Source organism: Gossypium arboreum, chromosome 1, assembly GCF_025698485.1.
Source record: "Gossypium arboreum isolate Shixiya-1 chromosome 1, ASM2569848v2, whole genome shotgun sequence".
Taxonomy (NCBI): Eukaryota; Viridiplantae; Streptophyta; class Magnoliopsida; order Malvales; family Malvaceae; genus Gossypium; species Gossypium arboreum.
Genome location: NC_069070.1, coordinates 110,190,742 through 110,209,037, shown reverse-complemented (window position 1 = coordinate 110,209,037; position 18,296 = coordinate 110,190,742). Strand labels below are relative to the sequence as shown.

At 34.0% G+C, this 18,296-nt stretch overlaps 1 long non-coding RNA gene and 1 other non-coding gene across 2 annotated transcripts; both read left to right on the top strand.

Annotated features, from left to right (window-relative positions):
* Positions 1 to 254: 254 nt before the first annotated feature.
* On the top strand, positions 255 to 1,006 carry LOC128286437 (uncharacterized). Its single transcript, XR_008277000.1, has 2 exons — positions 255 to 501; positions 762 to 1,006. It is a non-coding gene; the product is annotated as an uncharacterized LOC128286437 (long non-coding RNA).
* A 10,542-nt stretch (positions 1,007 to 11,548) lies between these two features.
* Positions 11,549 to 11,655, top strand: LOC128282054 (small nucleolar RNA R71). Its single transcript, XR_008272346.1, has one exon. It is a non-coding gene; the product is annotated as a small nucleolar RNA R71 (small nucleolar RNA).
* Positions 11,656 to 18,296: the final 6,641 nt, after the last annotated feature.

Below are 18,296 nucleotides of genomic sequence, written 5' to 3'. Positions count from 1 at the left end.
GCAAAATTCTAGGGCAAAATCAAAAGAAAAAGAATAAAAATGATATAATTGAAGTGGGCCGAAGAAACGGAAGGACTGAACAAGCAAATATCCCTTACGCTTAAAAAAAACACGCGGATCCTTAACCTGGAGCGGGTCGGGTCAGTCCATTTTGCATCAAAACAACGTCGTTTAGCGTCTGGGATCATTAAATCAAAACGACGCCATTTTGATAAGTTATAAAAATCTTTTTACCAAAAAATTCATTTAGCCCATTACTTGTAAAAAAAAAAACTTCAAAAAAACTTTCAAAAACTCTCTCAAGCCTCTCCACATCCGGCCATATATCTAGCCAGTCGCCATCGCGCCGGCCGCCGGCGACGGCGCCGCAATCCACGGTGGCCGAAAAATAAAAAAAATCCATTTTTTTGCTTTTGACTTCCCGAGCCCATTAATCACCGATTTTCATCGGAATCGACGGACTTCAACCGCCTATGGCGGCGCAAATGCAAAAAAAAAAAGGTAAGATTTGATTCCTTTCTTTTTTATTTTCCTTAAAAACTAGTAGAAATATCAGTAGAAAAGAAGACAAATAAGTAAATATAAAAAAAAAGACCACCTTTTTCAACTTTTCTCGGTTTTTGATTGCTGTATTGTGTGTGTTTGTAAAAAAAAATACATTGGTTCTTGCGGCTTTTTATAGCCGAAAGAAGAAAAGAAAATAAATACAAAAATTTTTATTTTTGCTACTATTTTTCTTCTCTGTGCTGTTGTCCTTGCAGGTATGGAGGCCAGCTGTGGATGTACGGAGATTGACGTGGCATGCGATGGTGGTGTGCGTGGCTGAAGGGCAAGCCCATGTGCGGCTAGGGTTTTCTCTCTTTGTTTTTTGCTGCTGGAAATGGCTTAATTTTTGGGCTGTTAGGCCACTAGGGTTTTTGTTACATTTGGGCTGTAATTGGGTAGTGTTTTTGGGCTTAATATGTAAATGGACTATTAAGAAATTTTGGACTTTATATTTATTTTATGTTTGGGTTATTGGTTTGGGCCGGGAAAAATAGGCCCACTACAATAAGGATAAAGAATGTTCTATATTTTTGCCATAGGAACAAAAAAAAAAAAAGAACAAGGAGAAAAGAAGGAATATAGAAACTGACGATTTCAAGCTTAAAATAAGTAAGAAATCAAGTTTTATCATAAAATTTGATCTTGCTTTTGAGAGAGAAGCTTATATTCAAGTTGTTTACATCTTTTCCATTTAGTATTAGAAAGGAGAAGAAAGTGATGAAATAGCTTGTTTAAGTGTAGAGAATTAAAAGAGCAAGGTAAGAAAATTAGATTTTCATCTTTTGTTCACATTTTAATTGAGTAAATGCATTAGTAGTGATTTCAACTTGTTATTGATTATGGTTTATGCTGAAAGATAAAAGAGAAAGAAGTGGAAATTGATGCAAAGAAGTGGAAATTGATGCAAGTAGCAAAGGAAAGGAGAAAGTTATAACTTGAAAGATAAAGTGTTGACTTCAAGAGTGAAAGTTGTATGTAATCTTTGAAATCTATGTACCTTGAGTGTATGAGTAATTATGTTAAATAAAAGTTTAAATTATACTAATGAAATTGTTTAATTAAAGATAAGAAACATGATCTTAATATTCAAGATTAATAGTCATGTTAGTAAAAAGTTTAAACAATTAGTAAGAAAAAAATGTAACACTCCAAATTTTCGATATAGTAAATGGTACTGTTCCAAGATTGAATACAATAAATTTTGAGGAAATTGAAAATTGAGTGTAATAAAAGTTTTAAGGAATTAATTACATATTTAGAGAATAAAATTTGGGAATACTAGAGTGGACTTGGAATATTGGAAAAAGGACTAAATTGGAAAAGTTAGAAAACTATGAAGACTAAAATTTGATTTGACCATAGAAAATATGAGTTATTAATGATTATTTGGCATGATAATGATAAATAGTATGAATTAGTCTCAAGGGAGTCTTGGTTGAACTAAATTGAATGAAGGTGAAGAGTACAATGACTAAATCACAATTTTTCATTTTGCCAAAAAGGTTGATAAATGTAAAATGTTGCATGTATAATTAATAATCATGAATGATAAGTATGACTTATGGAAATTTTGATCTGTTAAATGCCATGAATGGAAATAAAGAAAGGTAATAAGTGATAAAAGGTTAAAGTGCATATAACGATCTAGTTTACATTAGCGTCGAAAAATATGATTTTGGAACTCCATTTTTATAAAACGAGTCTGTAAATATTAAATAGGGATATTTATGAAGTTATTATATAGATGAATTGAAATTCGGTTAAGTAATTTAGTCAAAATTGTAGTTAATTAAGGCTTAGGGACTAGATTGTAAAAGTTTAAACACTATATATTTTTAATTAGCAAAAGATTTGGGGAATTAAATAGAAATTATCTCAAGGACTAAAATGGTTATTAGAATTTTTTTTTCATATAGTTAGTGGACGGTAATGATGAATTGGTTAAGATTAAATTATTAATTAAAATAGTTTCATTAAAGAATAAATTGAGGTTGGTTAAGATTAATTAAGGATTAATCTTGGCATATAAAGAAAAAACATAGTCGGAAGTTGCCATCTACCTCCCCTAAGCCATCGAAACCATTAGAAAGAAAAGAGAAAAGCTTGGTTCTTAATTTTGGTCAGCCATTTGTTAAGGTAATTAAGCCTTTTTGTAACACCCCTAACCTGTATCCGTCGCCTAATTAAGGTTACGAGGCATTAACTAACCGATAACATAATAAATTTGCTTTTTCAAACATTCACAAATTTTACACATATCATTTTAACATAAATGCATAAAACTCATGATTTTTCTTTAGCAAATTCACATATAAGTATTTTAATAGTAATTGACAAAAGTTACTATTCATTTGGTCAATTTTCATCTCATTAACAGAATAGGCACATACTTATCATCATTTTCCTTTCAACTTTATTTCATCACAAAAAAATATACAACCGCACATGGAAACGTGTATAAACATCCTATAATTTACATTATCTAAACGCATCATTCAAATATATTTTAACTTAAGCAAAAACCTTAACCGAGACAATTAATTATGCCATGAAATTTTATACATACAATGATCATTACATCAACCACTTCCAAATTTACTAACATCATTAAATCATTTTCAAACATACAACATTTATCACATAGACCATTCATGTATAATATATATAACATTATAACTAAAAGTGAGTTCAAACCATAACCAAAGTATGACCAAAATTATCATGGAAATTAAGCCATTTTCGCATGGCTCAAGTTATACATATTCAAGGTCGAACAAAATACATATTAGCCTATACATGCCATAAGTTCAAAAATAAACTTTTAAAAGTACTGAGGTTGACGATAGTGTGGATGCCTTCGATAACGATCCCCGAGCTCGTAACTTACAATCAAAATCTATAAAACAGAGTAACAAAAACACACAGAATAAGCTAACTTAGCTTAGTAAGCCTTAAACAATTATCAAATCAATAATATATATATATATCAACTTCTTAAAATCCAAATAAACTAATTTACTAAATCAATGTATATTAAATTTTAACTTAACAAATCCATAACCACACATGATTATCATATCTACCATTTTGGCCGAATACTTATAAGATTAGTATTTTGCAAGTTTTCATACCACTTTCAAAGCCAAATATCATTATAAATTAAAAATATACTTTCACACATCTATAAAAGCTCACAAAATCACATTTAACTACATATACCATCATCACTTATTTAGCAGAATATGCAAGATCAAACATATCTTTACAAATATATATATACATACCTATGTGGCCGAATTTACAAGTTCAATTGGAACACCACATAAATACTTACCTATATGACCGGTTATACCAAGTTCATTATATCATTACATAAGTACATACCTATAAGACCGAATATACAAGGTTCAATATATCATCACATATGGCTGATTATACAAAATTCAATATATTCTCACATATAACCAAATATACAAATTCAATATATCATCACATATGGTCAAATATACAAATTCAATTGATGTGCGTGATAAGTTTTATATTTATGATTGATCGTACTTGAAAATAACTATTATCATGATAAAGGCAAGTGCACTTATCAAATAGTAGTATAGCTTATAGCAAGATCGGAATGTCGAACCCACAGGAACTAAGAGTACTAGTATTAACCTTCTTTTTATTATCTAGCCTAAAAATAAGGGGATTTGCTTTATTTAAACTAATTAACTAAACTAAGAATGCACAGGAAGTAAATTGGGGAAATACTTTTGGGAAAACTGATTGATTTAAACAATACCCAAGGAAGAATCCACCTAGACTTCACTTGTTATTTGACTCTGAACTAGATGATTTATTCACTTGACTCGATCCGTAGAAATCCCTAATTTATATTGTTATCTCTCTCGAGACTAACAACGTCTAACCCTAGGTTGATTAATTGAAATCTCTTTCTAATTAAAACCCCTAGTTTTGCATTAACTCGATCTATGGATTCCCTTATTAGTTTTGACCTTAATTCGGTAGATTTATGTCGCCCTATGTCTATGGGTGCAATCAACTCCGCTTAATAATGCTAAATGTACTCTTAGACAGGGACTATTGCTCCTCTGAATAAGTACATCAATACTTGAATTAATATACTGGGATATTAAAGCAAGAATTAAGAACACATAATTAAGAAAAAATCAAGTATTTATCATATAATTCAAAAAAATAGTAACAAGGTCTGTCTTAGGTTTCATCCCCTTTAGGTATTTAAGGAATTTAGTTCATATGTGTAAAAGAAAACATATTAGATGAATAATAATAACAAAATATAAAGAAACCCAAAAACCCCTGAAGGAAATTGAAGGGAGATCTTCGGTCTTGAAGGAGAATCCGAATTCTGAGATGGATCAATCGGCTTTCTTCGAGCAATTCTTTGCCTCCTACTCCGTGTGTTTCTCTAGGTGCCTCCTCAATTGTTTATATAGGCTTTGGGATGCTTCAAAACCCTTAAAGTAGCTTTTTCCGAGTAGAATTAGACTTGGGCTCAATAGGGACACGACCATGTGCCACGCCAGTGTAGGGTGGTTTAGGCCGTGTTAAAGTCTGCTAAATAGACACGGGTGTATGGTCTACCCGTGTGAGGAAGTCCAGGTCATGTTGATTTCCTACGTTAACCCATTTTCTCCGTTTTTGGCCCGTTTCTCGCTATTTTTACTCTTCTATGCTCACCTAAGTATAAAACATGAAATTAAAGGATTAGGAGCATCAAATTCCACAAATCTAAAGATAATTCATCCATAAATGTGCTAAGCATGGGATAAAAATATGTATAAATTACGACATATCAAATACCCCCACACTTAAGCGTTTGCTTGTCCTCAAGCAAAGTCCCCAATTCATAATGAAGAATTCATTTTTTCTCAACTTATAATTCCTATCAATAATATCTCAAAATAATCCATAAGTAATCATACATTGAGAATTCAACTAGAAGAACATCAAAGTTTTAAACATTCCAAGTTGAGCATTTTATCATGAAAACGTAGGTGTCTCCCCTCATCTAAGTAATCACCTTTGATTCAAAATATTATAGAGGTTAACGTCCTCACTAAAGATTCACTCAAATCACTCGAGGTGTTTAAGGACAACAAATTTAGTACTCAACAGTCAATATGAAAAGTTATTACCATTGGCTTGTGTGAAAATCAAATCTCCACCACTATATATTGAGATGATACATCCATCAAAAGGTCTTTAGAAGGTTGTAACGTGGCTTTGGTTAGGAGGTGTGGTCACAAGCTGAAAGAGAAGTTAGAATCGAGATTGAATTGAAAAATTACCTAACTAGAAAAATACTAAAACTGACAAATTACATTCCTAATTAGATGATCCTAGAATTGAGCTTTTCTTCATAAATAACATCATTTTAATCCAAGCATTACATAATTTCGTAATATGCTAGACGACAAATCTCAATTGCAGCAACTTCGATTTTTTTTTAAGAACAAATCAAGTAATATAAAACTTTGCTAACTATGAAAAATAAAACATAGCTAAGCAATTTATTCAAATCAAATCTCGTCAAAGATAGGGATGAAATTACTTGAGGGGATTTCAACAATAATGGGTTATGGGTTAATATTGAGGGTAAATCAATGAATGGCTTGTTAGGCTCAAGGGGGTTCACTAAGGGTTAATTATGAAGGTAGACTTTTATGGAGTGAGTAGGTTAAACCTAAGTGCCTTTATCATTTCGACATATCGAATCAATGGTGTGATCTTGACATGCATAATCGAAGCAAGTTCTAGAATAACATATCAATATTGACGCACTCATAGCAAAAATAAAATTGAGCATGAAAGAAATAATATATGCTCTAAAGGCTCAAGATCTCACAAAAATTTTGGCTTTTTTGATGTTAATCCTGTGAATTTCGACTTCAAGATAATACCTAAACTTGGGGAAATAACCTAGCAATTTTTAATTCTCAGAAATCAACTTATCATGCTTGATTCTCTAATGCCTTAAAGTTTAAACAATCAATGCATAAATGCCTATGTTTTAATTCAAGACATATCAATAAAAATCATAAATTAATCAAAATTCATTCTAATAGTGATATGAGTGAGTCACATGAGAATAAGACAAAATTCAGGGATTTTTCTGATAATGATATAAATAACCCCCCCCACACTTAAGATGTACATTGTCCTCAATGTACAGAGATAGATTTATTGAAAAATATAGATATAAGATCATAAGATAGGGAGAGAAGTGAAACTTCTTGTATGTTAAATGGAATCCTTGAATCGGAGTCATGGAAAGTAATCGGCTAAGGCAAGGGTGAGATTGGAAGAGGATACTTCGGTGGTGGTAGAGGTTGTTAGCCCACAAGTGCTGTGCCAAAAGAAAATTATAACTGGTGGTAGCTATGGTCGTAGTCGAGCAGGGCATGATAGTCGTGGAGGATCTTTTCCAGTAGAGTTGTAAATTCCTAAGTAATAGTGAGCTTTGGAGCTCTTCATAACTGCGATAGAATCAATAATCATTTAGGATATATAAAGTAGCATGATTACTCGTAAAGAAATGGCCGAAAACATAAATTATTTAATATAAATTGTAAAACCTAAAGATGAAGTAAAAATAATATTTAAGAGAAAAAAATAAAAAGTAATTTAAAAAGATAAATAAAGATAAAAGTAAAATAATAAATAAAAGTCTTCAAAAATCCTTATCGCCTGATGGTTCGCGAGGTGGAGGTGGCGCTGAAATGTGAAGGTGCTGACGAATCTGATGTAAGCGCTGAAAACATTGTTGCTCGAATCGAGTGAGACACTCAAAGATGTCAGAGAGTGAAGCAGCCGCATGAACTGGACAATGAATAGGTGGTGGCTGAGATGGTGGATCCTTGTGAGGTGGAGGGACATCATCAGTAATGTCCTCTGGGTCCTCCTGCTCGGCTGACTGGATGAGGCGATACTGAGGAGGATTAAATCCACGTCTTCGCTCGATCATCCTCATATGAAGCATACTCGAGATGCCCTATGGGGACATCTGATCGATGAGGGTGAGGCAGAATAATTGCGCCGCCGTGTTGAGAAGACCGAAGTACTGCGCCAGGGGAGTCACATAAGGGCTGATGGAAAGGACTCCCTTCCTATGCCACTTTGTCTGATGGCGAATGGTGAGAGCGATGAAATAAGCGAGGTCGAATACGTACCCATGCGCCATACTCCAAAAAAATAGGCGTCGTTAGTGTTGACGATGCCGGTACTCTCTCGTCGTCCTGTCAGGGTGTGGGCTAGGATGGCGTGTAAATATCTTAGTGATGGGGCGAGAGCTGATGCCTTGGAGCGGCTAGGGTCATAAGTGGCTGAAGTAGCGACTAGGGCCTTCCAGCAATTTGAATGAAAATAGTGGATGTGGCAATGGAGATTGTTGAAGTCATCGCCGTCCAAGAACTCCTTCGTATATAGTCCTAATGCGACACTGAACTCAGGCACGCTTAACTGGTGAACTAAACCACCAAGACGGAACTGGACCATTCTGAGATCATCAAACTCTATCATAACGGTTTGAAGGTGGAAGGTCGAATAGAGTTCTAATGTGAGCTCGAGATATGTCGGCTCGATGATCTCGAAGAAGATCCCCCATGGGTCAGTAGTTAGGAGAGCCCGGATTGCGTTAGCGAGTTGGATCTGCTCTAGGGCGGTCCAATCAATGCAATGGTCCACACTTAGGGGTCGGGCCCGTAGTATCTGGAATAGTTCTTCCTGGGGTCCCTTTCATTTTTTTGAAGCGTGGATGGCGGTTTTCTTACCACGTGGATTTGACATAGTATACCTGTAAGAAGAACGATTATCATGTCGGAGAAGATAACATATGCTAACAAAACCAAAAAGGAATTAACCATGAATATAATTAAACTAAAAAATTCAACCAAAAACTAATGACACTAACAAGACTCGACCAAAAGCAATCAAATTGCATAACATAAATCAATTGACGACAAAAATTTTATGGCAAATGGCATAGTAATAGCATGACTAAATTCAACACGAAATAAATAAAAGTAACTAATAATGGTAAGATAAAAATACAAAATACATGAAATAGATCCTAAGAATGAGGATAATCTGATAAGCAATTAATAAACAAAATGTAAGTACTAGGGGAAAATTAAGATCATCATGATAGTAAGCATCAAAAGAAGGTAAAAGAGAAGAGAAAATTGATACTGGAGGACCGATGGCCGGAAGAGCGACGGCGTGATGATGGGGATTGTAGTATGGAGAAAGAGAGAAGAAGGAAAGAATGTGTAGGGAATGGAGGACAAGATAGAAGATTTTGATGCGTATGGAGGAAAAGGGAGGAGAAAGGGTGGATTTTGGAGTGATGGTTAGAGCTTAGGTGGTGACGGTGGCAGAGAGAGCAGCGGTTAGGGTTAGGGTATTGGGGAAGGGGATGATGAATAGTGGGGGTTTATATAGATATTGGGGCACACGGTCGTGAGGCACGCCCGTGTGCCCTTATTTCAGCCCGTATGTTTCGTGGTTTTCAAATTTGGGCGCATCTGGGATTCAGCCCACGTCCGTGTTCTTTGGGCATGTTGGTGCACACGGTCGTGTCGCACAGCCGTGTCCTGCTTCGTTCACTTCTCCTACGCCCGTGTATATATGCGCACGCCTGTATTATTTTAACAATTTCGACCACAGGTGGTAGGCATGGGCGTGTCCGTGTTGATTTGGCAGGATTGCCCACGACCATGTTGCACGGCCGCAACAACGTATTGAATCCCGTGTTTTGGGAAAAAATTACTCTATATTCATACGACCGTATCACACGGCCGTGTCACTGCCCGTAGTATGAACACGGCCTAAGACACGCCCGTGTGTCTGGCCGTGTAGATTTGGAAAACTTGTGTTTAAGGACTTAGTTAATGATTTAGATGTTAAAAACTAAAATTTAAAGAAATGAACACCGTTAGTGCTCGGGTTGCCTTCCGAGAAGCGCTTATTTATAGTCTAAACTCGACTTACCTCAAATTCGAAAAGTCATGGTGGTTGAAGGAGTTGACACTCCTCATTTCTGCTATTAATTTTATCAAAATAAGGTTTTAGACGAGTACTATTTACCTTAAAAGTGCCGAATTTGGAATGATTTACCTCAACTGTACCGTATGGGAAAATGTTAAGTACCGTAAAAGCGATTGCTCCATTGGGTTCAGGAGTGGCAATATGAGAATCTGCCGCATCTAACAGTACTTTGTCTCTAACTTTAAGTTGACTAGATAAATCATTGAGTCCATCATGGCATGGTTTCGGTTTATCTTGTGTTCTCGGTTTCTGTGTCCGCCATTCATCTAGTTCCTCGATCTGTAGCCTTTGCTCTTCATAGATGGGTCTTTTGTTGTTACTTGAAAATGGCTCATTTATGCTCTTCAAACGTGTTTCCTGCAAAAAAGGTTGCACCACATGATCAGTATTAGTAGCATGATTTATACAACCACCCTTGATATTCAATATGTTACTCGTTTCGAGCTTGAAGAGTGATTATTTCATCGCCCACACGAAGTGTGAGTTCCCCTGTACCAACATCAATAATAGTTCTAACAGTTGCTAAAAATGGTCATCCTAAAATTAAAGGCACGTCACTATCCTCTTCCATGTCTAGAACAACAAAGTTAATTGGGAATATAAATTTATCAATTTTGACAAGTACGTCTTCAATGATACCCCTAGGAAATCTGATGGTTTTATCTGCTAACTGAATACTTATCCTAGTTTGTTTGAGTTTCCCAAGACGTAGTTGCTTGAACATTTTGTAGGGCATGACGTTAATACTCACCCCTAAATCAGCAAATGCATTATTAACATCTAAGCTACCAATTAAACAAGGAATCGTAAAGCTCCCTGGATCTTTCAATTTGTTGGGTAGCTTATTCTGTAGAATGGCTGAACAAATTGCACTTAACTCCACATGCGACGCCTCATCCAACTTCCGTTTATTTGCTAAAAGTTCCTTTAAAAATTTAACTACGTTTGGCATCGGCGAAAGAGCTTCAATAAACGGTAAGTTAATATGTAATTTCTTTAATAATTTAAAGAATTGACCAAATTATTCGTCCGTGTGGTCTTTCCTTGTCGTACTTGGATATGGCACATGAGGTTTATATTCTCTACTTACCGGTTTTTATTCCCCGTGGTCCACCTCATCCTTACCTTTACTTACCATAAGTCCTTGCCTCGAGTCTAGTTTAAGTTCAACTAACCCTTCCTCATCTCGAATGATAATCGCATTAAGCTGCTCATTTGGGTTAGTTTTAGTACCTTGTGGTCAGTCAGAAATCAATTTAGCCAGCTATCCAATTTGATTCTCGAGCCCTGGGATCGATGCTTGCTAAGTTTTAAGTGCAGTTTCAGTGTTCTGAAAACGGGTTTTCGACACCGAGATAAATTTCGTTAGCATCTCCTCCAGGTTCGGCTTCTTTTCCTGCTGGTAAGGTGGTTGTTGAAAACCTGAAAGATGTTGTGGCCTCTGATTTCCTTGGCCACCCCATGAGAAGTTGGGATGGTTTCTCCAACCTGCATTATAAGTGTTACTGTATGGGTTATTTTGAGGTCTAGAATTATTATTACTCATATATTGAACTTGTTCCTCCTCGGTCTAGGGTTGAAAGATTGATATTCTGTGTGTACTCCTCATCTATTTGAATGGCACATCATCACTGGATGTACTTGAGTAGAATCATACAAACTGTCAATCTTTTTATTTAATAGTTCTACCTGGTTAGATAGCATAGTAACCGCGTCGAGGTTGAAAACACCTGCTAATTTTGTCAGCTTTGTTCTAATGACTTGCCACTGATAGTTATTCAGTGACATCTCTTCAATAAATTTATAAGCCTCTTCAGGTGTTTTGTTGTTTAAAGTTCCACCGACGACTGCGTCGATGAGTTGTCTTATTAAGGGGTTCACACAGTTGTAAAAAGTCTAAACCTGCAGCCATAGAGGTAACCCATGGTAAGGGCACCTTCTTAATAGGTCCTTGTATTTCTCCCATGCATCATATAGGGTTTCTAGATCCATCTGTACAAAAGAAGAGATATCATTCCTTAGTTTAGCCGTTTTAGCCGACGGAAAATATTTTAGTAAAAATTTTTCGGTCATTTGTTTCCAAATTGTGATTGACCCTCGTGGTAACGAGTTCAACCATTGTTTAGCTTTGTTCCTCAAAGAGAATGGAAACAACCGAAGGTGTATGGAATCATCAGAAACACCATTGATCTTAAAAGTGTCGCAAAACTCCAAAAAATTCACCAAATGAGTGTTTGGATCCTCGTCTTGCAAACCATCAAACTGAACAAATTGTTGTATCATTTGAATCGTGTTAGATTTCAATTCAAAATTTTTTGCAGCAATAGTAGGTCTAACTATACTCGATTCAACTCCTGTTAAAGTAGGTTTAGCATAATCATACATAGTACGCGGAGCAGGATTCTAATTTATTGGATCTGCGGAAACCACAGGAGGTAGCTGATTATTCTGATTTTCAGCCATCCCCTCGGTTGTAGTTTGACTATCGTCCTCTTCCCATTCCTCTATGTATCGTAGGCTTACCCTTATTTCTCTTCGGTTTCTGCGAGCTGTGCTTTCGATCTCACTATCAAAAAGTGGAGGTCCTGACGGGTTTCTTCTAGTCATAAACTATAAAAACCTGTCAGAAGCAAATAAAAGAAAATTTTAATAATTTAAGCCATAATAAATTTAAATTGCAATAAAAATAAATGGCTAAAGTAATAAAAATTAAGTGTTCCTAATATCTTAGTTTCCCGGCAACGGCGCTAAAAACTTGATGCATGTGATAAGTTTTATATTTATGATTGATCGTACTTGAAAACTAACTATTATCACGAAAAAGGCAAACACGCCTATCGAACAGTAGTAAGCTTATAGCAAGACCGGAATGTCGAACCCACAAGAATAAAAGTACTAGTATTAACACTTTTTTTATTATCTAGCCTAAAAATAAGTGGATTTGCTTTATCTAAACAATTAACTAAACTAAGAATGCACAGCAAGTAAATTGGGGAAATACTTTTGGGAAAACTAATTGATTTAGACAATACCCAAGGAAGAATCCACCTAGACTTCACTTGTTATTTGACTCTGAACTAGACGACTTATTCACTTGACTCAATCCGTAGAAATCCCTAATTTATGTTATTATCTCTCTCGAGACTAACAACGTCTAACCCTAGGTTGATTAATTGAAATCTCTTTCTAATTAAAACCCCTAGTGTTGCATTAACTCGATCTATGGATTCCCTTATTAGGTTTTACCCTAATGCTGTAGATTTATGTGGCCCTATGTCTATGGGTGCAATCAACTCCGCTTAATTATGCTAGATCTACTCTTAGACAAGGACCTTTGCTCATCTGAATAAGCACATCAATACTTGAATTGATATCCTGAGATATTAAAGTAAGAATTAAGAACACATAATTAAGAACAAATCAAGTATTTATCATATAATTCAAAAAAATAGTAACAAGATCCGTTTTAGGTTTCATCCTCCTTAGGTATTTAGGGAATTTAGTTCATATGTGTAAAAGAAAACATATTAGAAGAATAATAATAACAAAACATAAAGAAACCCAAAAACCCTGAAGGAAATTGAAGGGAGATCTTCAATCTTGAAGGAGAATCCAGCTTCTGAGATGGATCAATCGGCTTTCTTCGAGTAATTCCTTGCCTCCTACTCTGTGTGTTTCTCTAGGTGCCTCCTCGGGTGTTTATATAGGCTTTGGGATGCTTTAAAACCCTTAAAAGTGGCCTTTTCCAAGTAGAACTAGACTTGGGCTCGATAGGTACACGGCCGTGTGCCACGCCCGTGTGGGGTGGTTTAGGCCGTGTTAAAGTCTGCTAAATAGACACAAGCATGTGGTCTACCAGTGTGAGGAAGTCCAGTCCATGTTGATTTCCCACGTTGACCCATTTTCTCCGTTTTTGGCCCGTTTCTCACTCTTTTTACTCTCCTATGCTCACCTAAGTATAAAACATGAAATTAAAGGATTACGAGCATCAAATTCCACAAATCTAATGATAATTCATCCATAAATGTGTTAAGCATGAGATAAAAATATGTATAAATTACAACTTAGCATCAATATATCATCACATATGGCCAATTATACAAGGTTCATATAGCTCGATTTTCTTGTTCACTTACCACATCAACATAAAATCTTTTAAATATAGACTTGAAAATAAATCACCAGCATAAAGCCTGCTAGGCATAGGCCTGAATCACACACCGGCACAAGGCCTGCTAGACCTAAGGCCTGATATTTATTCACCGGCACTAAGCCTGCTAGGCACAAAGCCCGATTAAAGTCACCAGCACAAAGCTTGCTAGGCTCAAAGCCCGAATATCACAATTATAAAATCATTCCATAACAGTTCATATATCGAATCGTCCAAATATTCCATGTAATTCATACAAACTTTCAGTGGTTTTAACTCAGTCGAATAAAACTCAACCACATTAATTCAATGATAAATCACATTCGGCTATTATACTAATAAACTATAAAATTCGAATCATCATAGTAAAACATTCTATGTTCGAAATAAACGATGTTTAATTTCTTAAAGACATACCTCGGATATCAACGGACGTTATAAGCCGAATACCTAGTTTTCTCTTTTATTTTCTTTTATTTCTAGTTTCGGTCATGAGATGAAAGTATGAGCACTACTATATTTTATTATATGTTTTATATTTTTATTATATTTTAATTAATTACAATTTAACCTTTATAATTAAATAACTAAAACATATATTCCAAGGGTACAACCGGCCACCACTAACTCCAATGCTCTATTTGCAACTTAAATGCTTCAATTTAAAAAGCCAATTGCAATTTGGCCCTTATACATTAAATTATCAAGTTTTTATTTTACGCGATTAAGTCCTTTTATTAAATTAAGCACACAAACAATCAAATTTTCATATGAAAATTTCACACATGCAAATTCACATATAATAAACACGAAAAATAATATTTAAATATTTTTCTGACTCAGATTCATGGTCCCGAAATGACCGTTCCGATTAGAGTCTAAATCGGACTGTTACACTTTTTCATATAATTTTTATAGATTTTTTTTATCATGGGGGCTTGATTTAGCTAGCCCATGTATCAATTTTTTAAGTTTTGATAATTTTCCATTGTTGAGAATTGGATGAATTAGGTGTTAAATTGATAGAAATTAAACTTAGATTATGAAAAGGACTAAATTGTAAACCTTAATTGTTAATTTCGTACATTAGGGACTAAATTGAATAAAATGTAATTTTTATGAAATTTCAATAGGAATAGAAAATAAAGGGTCCCTAATGAATATGTGCAAAATTAGATTTTAATCCAAAGCTCTCGATTGAAAGTTATGTTTGTCTCTATAACAACCCGATTTTTCGGTGGTGTCGAAAACTATGGTTCGAGACCGCAAAATTCGACTAGTAGGCTCGTAAATTTTAATATTTGGTACTTACGAGTCAAATTTGATTTTAGAAATATTTTTGCATTAGTAATTTGTGATTTATAATAATTTATTAGGTCAAGTGGTTTTAGAAAATATGGTATCGAGACCTCGTTTCTATAAATTGAAAATATTTTTATAAATATTTACGAGTGTCATTAAGGTAGTATTAAAGTTCCATTAGAAAATTTTAATGTATTGATAGTTAATTAATTAAAAGGGACTAAATTGAAAGAGGTGCAAAACTTACTAATTAAAAGAAATAGTGATTAAATGGTTTAAATGGTAAATAAGGGAGGACTTAAAAAGTAAATAGGCACAAATGGGATAGCTGAGGCTGCATAAGCAAAAAAAATAAAATAAATTCATATGATTTAAGGGCAAAATTAGAAATAAAATAAAATTAAAATAGCTAAAATGGGATTTTAAAAGTTTCTAGAGAATTTCTTGTCCTATTTTTTGGTCCAAAAACACTATTGAAGAGCTCTTAAAGTTAGTTTTCATATTTTAGCTTCATATGAGTTTAATTCTTGCTTTTTCTTGAAATTATTCTGCTTTTGAGACTTTTACAATTAGGTCCAACTAGCTATTACCTTAGTTTTTTATTTTATTGAGAATTTTGAAAATTACCATTGATGAATACTGGATGTTTTTGATGAAATAACATGGATTTAGAGCTTTAATTCAGTTGTATGATGGTTTTATAAAGTGATTTTTTTAGATATTGGTTTTAGGACCAAATTGTGAAAATGTTAAATATTAGGGTTTGGTATTAAATTTCTATTTATCAAGGGCTGTATGATAGCCTATAATATTTAAATAAATTATCAATTAAGAAAAAAATTAGTTCATTTGATAGACTAATTAGTTAAAGGACTAAATTACAAAAGTTGTAAAAGTTGGGATAATTATGTAAATTAAAAAATTGAGGGTATTAATTGTGAAGTGAATTGGAACAGAAATATATGCTAGTGAATGAATAATTTATATTTTAGATCAAAATCTCAGAGATACTCGTGAAAAAGAAAATTAGCGTAATAGTCCTCGAACTTCTACAAATCTTACAATTTAACCTAGGTAAGTTCATAAGGTTAAAATTTAATATTTGTATTGATTTGATGAATGGTATTATGTATTTATTCTATTATTGAAATTGAAATATTGTTAAAATTGTAAATTTGAATTGAATATCCGAATTAAATGAAGTGCAAGATTTAAGTACATTCGGCATTCGATGAATTGATAGCATTGGAGGAAAATGATAGCAAATTACCCAAGTAAATCGAGGTCTAAAATTTGTTCTGAACTTTTGTGTTTACTTTCCATTTAGCTCTCACGAGCTTCTGTTTAACTCATATGAGTTTTCGTTCAGTTCTATTGAGCTTCTGTTTAACCCTTATAGGTTTCCGTTCAGCTCTATTGAGCTTCTGTTGAACCCTTATGGGTTTTTGTTCAACTCTTACGAGCTTCTGTTCAACCCTTATTGGTTTCTGTTTAGCTCTTATGAGCTTTTGTTCACCTTTCGGGCTTTTGAAAATGATGTACTGTTATCCGTAAGCCATTCTCCAATTTGGTAAGTGACTTATGAAATTGAAATTGAAAGACTTATTGTTATTATTGGTATTGATTTGAAATAAATGTATTCATCGATTAAAGTTGTGATTGGTAGGGAATTTACATTGAATGAATTTATTTAATGGATGTGTTATAATAGATTCGGTAAGATTTATGTTTAACCCATCGAACTTCCTAAGCTTTATTAAGCTTACCTGAGTTGTTTAATGTCTTTGTAGATTTTCAAGAGGTCGAAAGATCGGATCAACACATCAAGTCACACTATCCAGCTTATTCTGGTAGCTTTTGAAACGTACACTATGGTTTATATGGCATGTATAGGGTTGGAATGGCTTTGAGTAAAGTTGGTTTGTGTAAATATTATGAATTATATTTTGTTTATATTTCCAATTAACTTATATATGTATGTGTAGTCTTATCATGCTTGATATATGTTTGGGTATGGTTGAGTGATAAATAGTTTATAGGTATGTTAATGAATGAGTTGGTATAGTATGTTTGATATAAGTAATCAAATATGTGATTTGATCAATATGGTAAATTTGAATATTACTATATTTTTGATAATATGATATGTTTAAAGCTTGATTTGGTTGTATTGAAGATTTTGTTATGGTATATGAGTGTGCTAAATGAAGCGTTTAGGTTGAAATAAAAAATGGGTGAGGAATATGGCTGAAAAGAGCCCATTTTCGTCCACACAGGCAGAGACACGGGCGTGTATGTCAACCGTGTGTGACACACGACCTATCACATGGATGTGTGGTCTGGCTGTGTGTCCTCTACGTCTTTAAAATTACAAAATAGAATGTTCAGGTATTTTCACACAGCCTAGCATACGGGCGTGTGGCTTGGCCATGTGACCCAAGTCAGTAAGCACCCTAATTTGGACATGGTCTGGGACACGGTCGTGTGCCCCTATTTCGAATGCCTACACGATCTGAGACATGGACCTATCTCTCAACCATATGAGCCACTCGACTTGGCCATACGGGTGTGTGTCTCCTACTCCTTTGAAAATTTTTGATATTTTTGAAAAAATTATCTGAGTTCCCGGTTTAGTCCCGATTTATTTCTAATGTGTATTTTGAGCCTTGAATGTAACAGCCTAATTTCAGTGAAATCAGAATAGTGGTTTCGGGACCACAAATATGAGTCCGAAAAATGAAATTATTTAAATTTCATAAAATGATAGGTATTATGATAGGAATATTGCATGAAAATTTTTATCGAAAAATTTTATCAACTATGTGTTTAATTGCAAAAAGGACTAAATTGAATAAAATGTCAAAGTTGAATTCTAGTAGTTGTAAGGATTAAATAGCTATAGAATTAAAAATAAGAAGTCCTTTTATGGCAATTAGACCATTGATGAAAAACATGTAGATATTTTTAATGAGTCATATATGGAAAAATTGAAAAAAGTTAAGGACTAAATTAGAAATTGAATTAAATAAAGTATGATAAATGATTAAAATCCATTTTATATCATCTTCTTCTTCATAAAATACATGGAAACCCTAGGAGAGAGAAAGGAAATTTCTCAAGCTTGATTTGGTAAGTTCTATGTCTCGTTTTTAGTGATTTTTATATTTTTCGAATCGGGAAAGCTTAATTTCTTTATTTGAGTGATTAAATTGAA